Source organism: Blennius ocellaris (genome assembly GCF_963422515.1).
Source record: "Blennius ocellaris genome assembly, chromosome: 1".
Classification (NCBI taxonomy): Eukaryota; Metazoa; Chordata; class Actinopteri; order Blenniiformes; family Blenniidae; genus Blennius; species Blennius ocellaris.
Window position 1 is genome coordinate 36,283,844 of NC_137650.1, and position 10,954 is coordinate 36,294,797.

Sequence of the window (10,954 nt, forward strand, 5' to 3'; positions counted from 1 at the left end):
GGTTTTAAACATTTCCTCGATACGAAGCAACAACACCATAGAAATATTCACAAAATCAATGCACATGCGTATTATAATTATTATTATTCATTGTTTGTGGAGGTCTCTGTTGGAATGTTTGAGCAAAAGATATGTGAAAGGCATTATTAATGCTCCGCCTGCGAGACAAGCGCTCGTCTATTACCACGGATGACTTCTCTTCTTAATCGCTCCTTTTATGTAAAGACAAAGGTCACCAGAGGAAATCCCTGCAGCCGGTGGCCAAGAAGCCGTCAGACACTGCAGAGGCAGTTTGACCCTCGTTCTTCCCTCAGACACTTCACACACTTTATAATGGACCACATGTCAAAGAAGGGGGGGAATAGAACCCCCCCCCCCCCCCCTTCCTTTGGTTTAATAATAAAATAAAATAAATGAATAATTATTATTTATAGAACCTGTTCAAACACAGCAACTCACAGTGCTTTGCAAAAAATAAAAGAAATATGTCAATAAAAAGTCATTTAAAAAAAGTAATGAATCAATAATAATAATAATAATATTAATACATTTCATTTATCAGCACCTTTCCGGAAACTATGGAAACAAAACTGTGCCATCAGATTCTGAATTCGAATTCCTAACTCTGAATTTTTTTACCATTTAAATCAGACTTTGAATTTTAAAAGCTGTCGAATTTCAAGTACGTATCTTTTTTTTGCTTCTGATTTTTTTTCAACATCTAAAAATATTCAGTGTGTAAAAATTCAATGTGTCTAAAAATTCAGCTGCAGAAAAATTCAACTGCAAAAAAAATTCAGCTGCGAAAACAGATTCAGCTACAAAAAAGCTAAATTTTTCAATGTAAAAATTCAATGTGTCTAAAAATTCAGCTGCAAAAAAAATTCAGCTGCAAAAAAATTTGAATTTTTACACACTGAATATTTGTAAATGTAAAAAAAAATTCAGAAGCAAAAAAAGATACGTACTTGAAATTCGACAGCTTTTAAAATTCAAAGTCTGATTTCGATGGTAAAAAAATTCAGAGTTAGAAATTCGAATACAGAATCTGATGACACCGTTTTACTTCCATAGTAAACCCAACTGAAAGCTACAGTTAAAAAAACTGTAAAATAAAATAGTAACAACATTAAAGTCATTCAGGGATTTGAGCTCGACGAACTTAATATGAACGGGCTCAAGGGTTTCAGTCATTTTGTAGATTTGCAGATTGGTTAATTGCATTAAAATTGTATTCTGATGATGGATGAATCTGCATTAACATGTCAGTATTTGATAACTAATTATAAATACTTAAAAAAAAAATGAAATCTCCACTTTTAAAGCTGGTGGTTTTATTGAAATCTGTATTTGTTTGACTTGGTGTCCATTTATTTCCCTCCTCGCCTGTTGAGAATATCTCTCCCTCTGCTTTAATCACACATCACACTGGTGTTCCTCCTCCGTCCTGCTGCGGACTGGAGGCCATTCAAACCCCCAGTGTGGCTGCAGTGAGGCGAACCACCACACATGCAAACACATTGATTCTCAACATTTTCCATTTCCTGTTGTGTGTGTATGTGGCGCTATATAAACAAAGCTGAATTTAATAGAATTGCTTTTTGGGGTTTTGTTTGTTGTTTTTGAGGGTTCCCTGGGCATCTCCGGCAAAACAATCTATTATGTCCAGATCGGCGACGACATTATGACCGCTGATCGTGACAGTAATTCTCATCTCATCTATTTCCAGTCTGTTTGACAGGAAGGGAACATTTTGTCCTCGAGCGAGTTGAATGAACCGCGGCTGTTAAATATCATCCGGTAGCTTGACGGCTGGCGACAACGTCTCCAAAACTGGCCGCTCTCGTGGGGTTTTCCCCGTCTCTGCTTGTCAATATCTATCAGAAGACGTCCGGAGAAGCGGAATCAGCTCACAACCTGCAGGACAACCAGAAAGACACTAAACCAAGTCATTTCAGTTGAGGGGCCACTTCCACCCTGATCTGACCTCTGGAGGGCCCAACAAGTCCAACGTAACATATTAAACGCGACATGCGTGTTGAAAGACACACTGGCATTATTTCTAATTTACAACATTACATCATGCTGCAACCAACAGGATCAAAACGACATCATTTCAAACTTTGAAAAAAAAGACTTTGTGATATATTGTCTAATAAATGAAGTAGGAAAATGGCATTTAGACGACGTATTTTAAAAAAAAAATGCTTTACAATAATTTAAAAACTTCATTATGTCAGTTATAGGACGGATGATGGATTTGATTGATTTATGGATGGATTTAAAGTACAAATCAGCCCTTTTCTTTTAATTTGTAGTAGTGCTCGTACAGATTTTAGTGGCCACACAATAATAAAAAAGTTTGTCCTCCCTATTATTAATGATGCTCGAGATAACATCATAAAAATATAGATTAATGTATGTGTGTAATACATATATTCCATTGTAAAGAATTTGTGTTCTACTAACGTTCCACAATCAGGTAGAGAAAAGTTAAAGCCGAGGTTTCGCCTTGTTGTATCAGATGAAAGTAATCAGCAGATAAACGAAGCCTTTGATCTTTCAGCCTTTGAGAAGGCGTCTTTTTTCGACACCTTCTCAAAGTACGACGACGTATTTTTTCAAAATGCTTTACAATAATTTAAAAACTTCATAATGGATGATGGATTTGATTGATTTATGGATGGATTTAAAGTACAAATCAGCCCTTTTCATTTAATTTGTAGTAGTGCTCGTACAGATTTTAGTGGCCACACAATAATGAAAAAGTTTGTCCTCCCTATTATTAACCTCCTAAGACCCGGACTCTTAAATGGCATTCAATTTTAATTTCTCTTTGCTATTTGGGCTTTTTGGGACCTGATGAGTGTTAAAACAGAGAATTATCTTATTACATGATGTAGTTTCTGAGAAAAATGATGTCCACATATGTGGACATTCGTTTTAAATTCCAATATAACACAATAAAGTCACAATTGAGTAATGATGTACAAAACTCTATATTTGGTACCTGAACATGGCAACATTGTTTCCTGAGTGCAAAACCAAAGTAGGAAACTATTGTCCATTTTTCTAAGTGCAAAAACAAACATATAAACAACGATTGTGTGCTTTTTCTCAGCGCAAAATCCCCAAAATAAATAACTTCTCATTTTTGCTCAGTGCAAAAGTAAAATGACAATGAAAACAAAAGTCAGAGTTGTCATTGTCATGCTGACCCCAGAAGGTCATGGCCACTTCCATCTCAAATATTAAACTGCAGATCTGGAAAAATGTCAGTCTTCCCTTCTTTTGATCCTTTTGTAACTGCAAGAATTCGCCAGTCTATTCTGAACTTTACAGATTAAAGTTAATCAGATATGATATTTGCAAAAATAAAAAACACAATATCTGGATCTGGATGTCGTATTTTTATTCAGGATTAAAACAATTTGTCATCATCTGGAAATATTTTTTGAGTTTACGTGTCTAAAGTATCACTTCACATAAATTGGACTCGTTGTTTTATTGTGAAAGGTGTTGCGTCATGTGACCTCCACAGATGCATTAATACATTCTGACCAAGGGCGGATTTGAATGTCATTTTTGCCAATCTAGTGTTTTTAGATCAGCCTCTGTCAGTTTTCATATTTATACTTTAAAAAAAAAAAAAAGAATAGTCATATGGCGGCCGGATTAGATCCTCTGGCGGGCCGCTTCTGGCCCCCGGGCCTCATGTTGGACACCCCTGCACTAAAGCCTTGATTCAGAGGTCGAGTTCTGGAGGCAAAGCACAAAGCAGGTCATAATGATTTGACTGGTCTAAGTATAATTACAGTTTTTATTGTTAGAAATACACTCATGAAGCCATGAATCAGCAGAGGAAGTAAAACGTCCCAGCAGGAACAAACAGCAGGTTTCTAGGAAGGCCTTCGTTGTTGGTGTGTATTTTAGTATTTTAATATTCTTTATGAATGTTAGGAAACCAGGTGAGGAATTTCAATGTTACTCAAGCGTCTGTCGGTTCTAGTAGTAATGTGTTTTAATAAAGTTGCTCCTGCCCGGGGCTGCAGATGGAAACGAGCCACGTCTAACTGCTACGAAGCATCTTTTCTTTAATATTAATGTTGTTTTGTTCATCCTCCCTGAAAAATAAACAAATTAACTACATTTATCTTCCTTTTTCTTTCCACTTATATTTGTCTTCTGTGAAGAAAAATCATTGATTTTCATGCAAACGTCGTCGAGTCAAAACCGAAAACTTTCGTTGTCTGTGTTCATTTACATGTTGCCTCAGTTACCTTTAAAAAGTACTCATTACTCGTTACTTTTAATAGTAATTATCTATGAGAATCCATAGTGTCACGACTCCCAACTTCCTCTTCTCCTGGGAGTTTTTGGAGCAACAGCACCCACTAGTGGCCCGACGTGAAAATCACATTGTTTTCAACATTTCTGCTACTTTATCTTTTAATAGGACCGGACGTCGGTTTCAAAAAGTGTACGAGTCAATGAGAAACTTTTTCTGACACGCAAACGCAGAAAACGTTGTAACGGCAGTTTCTTTCCTTTCACAAAAACTCCACATCTGGACGGAAAATGTGAGAAAAGAGTTCTGAGGAAGGCGTTGGACGTGAAAGTGCATCTGAAGGCGACCTTCAGTGTGATTCCAGGGTTTCTGCCTGGAAGCGTGCCTGAGTGTGCCGAATGACAGAAACTGGCTGCTCATGTCTGACTGTCAATAATAATAATTGATGTCGCCATTTGGCCCGTCACAAAGCTTTTACTGAAGCTAAAAATCATAAACACATTTACACTTTAATCAATATCAGAAGAAATATGGCGCGGCAATGAGTGTCCCTTCTCTCCCAGGACATGGGTGCCAAACACCTTAATACAACCGGGGCGTGATTTATGGCTCTGAGAGGCGCCGCTGCAGCTCTTCAACTGTTAAACATCCCGATTGATTGAAAACGGCTGCGGAAAATAACATTTTCTGCCACGCTGCTAACGAGATGCCCCGCGCGGCGAGCGGCTGGTAATCCTCCCAAAAGGAGGCGCTAATGGCCTCGGCGATGAAGGAGGATCAGAAGACGGAGCTCCGCGCCGTCCGGACGCCACGCTGCGCCGCCGTCCTCAAGTTCATCATCAACCATACGGGGGAATACGCCTTGAGAACGTGTTGAGAAACAATGAAACGCAAACACGGAGCCAAAGGAGGGGAAAAAAGAAAGAAAGAAAGAAGTGTGGAGGGAGATGTCAGAGACGCCTTCTCAAAGGCCGAAAGATCAAAGGCTTCGTTTATCTGCTGATTACTTTCATCTGATACAACAAGGCGAAACCTCGGCTTTAACTTCTCTACCTCATTGTGGAACGTTAGTAGAACACAAATTCTTTACAATGGAATATATGTTGATGTATTCCAAATGTATTACACACGTACATCAATCTATATTTTAATGATGTTATCTGGAGCATCATTAATAATAGGGAGGACAAACTTTTTTATTATTGTGTGGCCACTAAAATCTGTACGAGCACTACTACAAATTAAAAGAAAAGGGCTGATTTGTACTTCAAATCCATCCATAAATCAATCAAATCCATCATCCATCCTATAACTGACATAATGAAGTTTTGAAATTATTGTAAAGCATTTTTTTTTAAAATACGTTGTCTAAATGCCATTTTCCTACTTCATTTATTAGACAATATATCACAAAGTCTTTTTTTTGGAAGTTTAAAATGATGTCGTTTGGTCCTGTTGGTTGCAGCATGATGTAATGTTGTAAATTAGAAATAATGCCAGTGTGTCTTTCAACACGCATGTCGTACTTAACATTGATTAAAAGTGAAGGTTTTGCCTGTTTGAAAGATGTTTATAGATTTAATTAAATAACTGTATATTAACAAAAACTGCATGATTGGAAAAACCTGCATTGACTAAAATCTAATAGATGAATTTCAAACGATGCTTGATCTAAATGTTTTATTTGAAATAAATGAGAAATCAAAAGAAAGCTGATCTAAACTGCAAAGATTCACACTTTGGCCATTGTAAAAAAACATCCAAAGCCCTAAAATGCAGATTTCATTGCTGTGATGAGCCGAAGTTGACGTTATGGTAATGTGGTGCAGTGGAGCGCTCTGCTGCGTCACACTGATCAACCTCCGGTTCAAGCTCAGGATGTTTCTGCACTTCAGCTCTGATTTGGTGGAACACTTTGGTTTAAATTAGACAAAAAAATGAACACGTCTGTGTCGTATTTGCGTCTGTGAAGGACTTTCCTGAAAGCGTCAGAAGACAAGCCCACTGGGGTTCGTCCAGGCTGTCAGTCAGTGAGCTACAGCCTGGACCAGGGGTGGAGGGAGTTTGACCCCATCAACCAGCAACCCGAGGAAAAGGCCATTACCTTGATTAAAACGACATATTTCACCACGGCGGAACATTACAGTACACAATTCATTACAACACGTCGCAGGTTTGGTCGAGTCGCTCCAAGTGCAAACTCCGAGTTTCCCCGTCCTGGTCTGGACCAACAACACCACTTTGGGCTTTGTACATTACTGTTTTGCACTGCTCTTGTTATTTTATTTTTATTTTATTCTATTTCTTGTGTATACACTGACTTATTCATGCATGTCGGCTCCAGGGGAGACGGCAAAATAAGAATTCCATTCACTGTGAAACCTGGCTTTTACTGGTGATATGACAATAAAACACCTTGAACCTTGAACCTTCCATCCAAGGACAGTAATTGAGTACAGCGAGAGTGAAAACAAACCTCCACGGCACCCGGGAGACTCTCTGTCCGTCCTCCTCTTGTGAGACACGTTGGATTCAGACCAGCAGCAGTGGAACAATCAGAAAACACACGATCCCTCCCACGACTGCATTAAGCTGCCACTTTGCTTATCGTTTGGATTTAAAGACCCTCAGAACACATATTTGTGGCAATGAGGTGTTTGAACCCGACCGAGTTGTTGTTTCTACTTCCATTCTGCCTCATTGGAAACGACACGTTTGCCACTTGTTTGTCTTCGTGTCCCTCGATGACCAGCGGCGTCGTTCAGACCGAGGTCACATGGGAAGCTTGAACCAATTCCTGCTCAAAGCAGATGAAAGCAGATGAAAGCAGATGAAAGCGGAGCGCCGAGTGGAGGAAGGTCACGGCCCCCCCCCCCATGGGGGGAAACACAGCGGCGACCAGCGTGGTCACCGCACACTGAACGTGTTCCACTGAAGGAAGCCGGAGAACCAACGACAGGCCCGGGCAGAACCGCGAACACAACACAGGAAGCAGGTTTGGACCTGCAGGAGGGCAAACCACCACCGCGCCGCCGCCACGCCGCCGCCGCGCAGGACAAGCCAGGACTCTCTGCAGAGGCTGTTATTTCATCAACTGCCTTTGGAAAGTTTTATATTTTTAATCACATATTTTTAATCTTTTACTAGTACTGAGCGTCCTGGACGCCATGGCCCCGATCCACCTCACACTTCTGGTGTGTGTGTGTGTGTGTGTGTGTGTGTGTGTGTGTGTGTGTGTGTGTGTGTGTGTGTGTGTGTGTGTGTGTGTGTGTGTGTGTGTGTGTGTGTGTGTGTGTGTGTGTGTGTGTGGCAAAAGGTGTTCTAATAGGTACCGGGAAATACTCATAAAGACAATAAATCATGTTACCAAGGAATCATTTAAAAAGAACAAAAGTATTTTTGTACTCCCGCTGAGTACTTTTCCTCCTGACAGAGTTTCATGAATTATTCGAGGTCGACAGGAAGGAAGACGCATCAACAAACCATCCAGCAACTTCTCTTCTTCTGTTTCCCCGCCGGGCTTCTGAGTTACACTTTGTCCCTATTAGGGATACTTCATTGATACTTTTGTCACTATTATGGATACTTCATTGATACTTTTGTCACTACTAGTGATACTTCATTGATACTTTTGTCACTACTACTGCACGACTTTATTTATGTTTTTTTTTGTTTTTATATTACTGCTACTGTAGTGCTACTTTTTTAACTACCACTGGTACCTTATTGATACTTTGTCAATAATATCGGTACCTTATTGACACTTTGTCAATAATAACGGTACCTTGTTGATACTTTGTCAATAATAACGGTACCTTATTGATACTTTGTCAATAATAACGGTACCTTATTGATACTTTGTCAATAATAACGGTACCTTATTGACACTTTGTCAATAATAACGGTACCTTATTGATACTTTGTCAATAATAACGGTACCTTATTGATACTTTGTCAATAATATCGGTACCTTGTTGATACTTTGTCAATAATAACGGTACCTTATTGATACTTTGTCAATAATATCGGTACCTTGTTGATACTTTGTCAATAATAACGGTACCTTATTGATACTTTGTCAATAATAACGGTACCTTATTGACACTTTGTCAATAATAACGGTACCTTATTGATACTTTGTCAATAATAACGGTACCTTATTGATACTTTGTCAATAATATCGGTACCTTGTTGATACTTTGTCAATAATAACGGTACCTTATTGATACTTTGTCAATAATAACGGTACCTTATTGATACTTTGTCAATAATAACGGTACCTTATTGATACTTTGTCAATAATAACGGTACCTTATTGACACTTTGTCAATAATAACGGTACCTTGTTGATACTTTGTCAATAATATCGGTACCTTATTGATACTTTGTCAATAATAACGGTACCTTATTGATACTTTGTCAATAATATCGGTACCTTATTGATACTTTGTCAATAATATCGGTGCCTTGTTGATACTTTGTCAATAATAACGGTACCTTATTGACACTTTGTCAATAATAACGGTACCTTATTGATACTTTGTCAATAATATCGGTACCTTGTTGACACTTCTCAATAATATCGGTACCTTGTTGACACTTTGTCAACAACAACGGTACCTTATTGATACTTTGTCAAAAATATCGGTACCTTATTGATACTTTGTCAATAATAACGGTACCTTGTTGACACTTTGTCAATAATAACGGTACCTTATTGATACTTTGTCAATAATAACGGTACCTTGTTGATACTTTGTCAATAATATCGGTACCTTATTGATACTTTGTCAATAATAACGGTACCTTGTTGATACTTTGTCAATAATATCGGTACCTTGTTGATACTTTGTCAATAATAACGGTACCTTATTGACACTTTGTCAATAATAACGGTACCTTGTTGATACTTTGTCAATAATAACGGTACCTTATTGACACTTTGTCAATAATAACGGTACCTTATTGACACTTTGTCAATAATAACGGTACCTTATTGATACTTTGTCAATAATATCGGTACCTTGTTGACACATTGTCAATAATATCGGTACCTTATTGATACTTTGTCAATAATATCGGTACCTTATTGATACTGTTGTCAATAATATCGGTACCTTGTTGACACTTTGTCAATAATATCGGTACCTTATTGATACTTTGTCAATAATATCGGTACCTTATTGATACTGTTGTCAATAATATCGGTACCTTGTTGACACTTTGTCAATAATATCGGTACCTTATTGATACTTTGTCAATAATATCGGTACCTTGTTGACACTTTGTCAATAATATCGGTACCTTGTTGATACTTTGTCAATAATAACGGTACCTTGTTGACACTTTGTCAATAATATCGGTACCTTGTTGATACTTTGTCAATAATAACGGTACCTTATTGATACTTTGTCAATAATATCGGTACCTTGTTGATACTTTGTCAATAATAACGGTACCTTATTGACACTTTGTCAATAATATCGGTACCTTGTTGATACTTTGTCAATAATAACGGTACCTTATTGATACTTTGTCAATAATATCGTTACCTTATTGATACTGTTGTCACAAACAGCGCTGACCTGGAACGGTCCGGCCCGGTTCAGGTTTCTACTGCAAGACTTGTTGTTGGTACTGAAACGACCGCTCCCCAGGTTGAGGCTTTTCCACCCAAAAAATATTACTGCTACTTTATTGATACTTTACTACTATTACTGCTACTTTATTGCTAATTTTTCACTGCGACTTGGATACTTTTTTTTACGCTATTGCAGATATTGTAATGACACTTATATAGGTCATAGATAGGATGTTAGTCGACAGAGAAAAACCCATGCCAAGTGTTCTATTTTGTAGTTTTTTTATACCTTTCCCAATGGTTGTTGTTTTGCAGAGGTTGTTGCCGTTACAGCAGAGCATGGACACAGTTTCATAAAATATACAAGCATTGTTTTGTATTTTTTTAGTGAACACCTGCAATGGTACAATCTGAACTGAACTGCATTTCGCAGTAGTTGTATATAGTTTGCAGGTATTTGTGAGAAAGCGTCTGTGGCCAGGCTGACCCCCCTCCACACACACACACGCACGCACACACACACACACACACACACACACACACACACACACACACGCACACTTCACAGTGTTAACGCGCCACCAGCGAGCTCCCATAATTCCTCCAAGTCACTTTTCATTTACTATTCCCCTTTCTGTCGCTGAACTTTTCTGGCTGACGGGTGATAAATATTAATATGAATGCATAATGGAATGAATATTGGAAAATATAATGCACATAACATTTGGTGTGAGCAGTTTGAGTCGCTCAAAATGTTAGTGTCATATTACAGTCTGACTTTGACGTTGCTGAACACTTTTTCCCCGTATGAATGCAGATTTTTTTTGGGGGGTGGGGGGGGGGGGGGGACGGTAGATATCGTTGAAGAGAAGCAGCACAGGAAAAAAAACCAAAAGAACTACTACAGTCAAAAATCTGAGTTCTCACTTCAGTGGAGGCTGACATTGCAAGCTGCGCAATGTCATTTTTCAGTGCAGTGTTTAGTTTTTTAGCTTGTTTTTGTGTGTGAAAAATGAGTTTACCTGAGTTCCTCATTAATCAAAATAGTGGAGGAAAAAAATAATAAATCTTGTCAGTGCGAACGG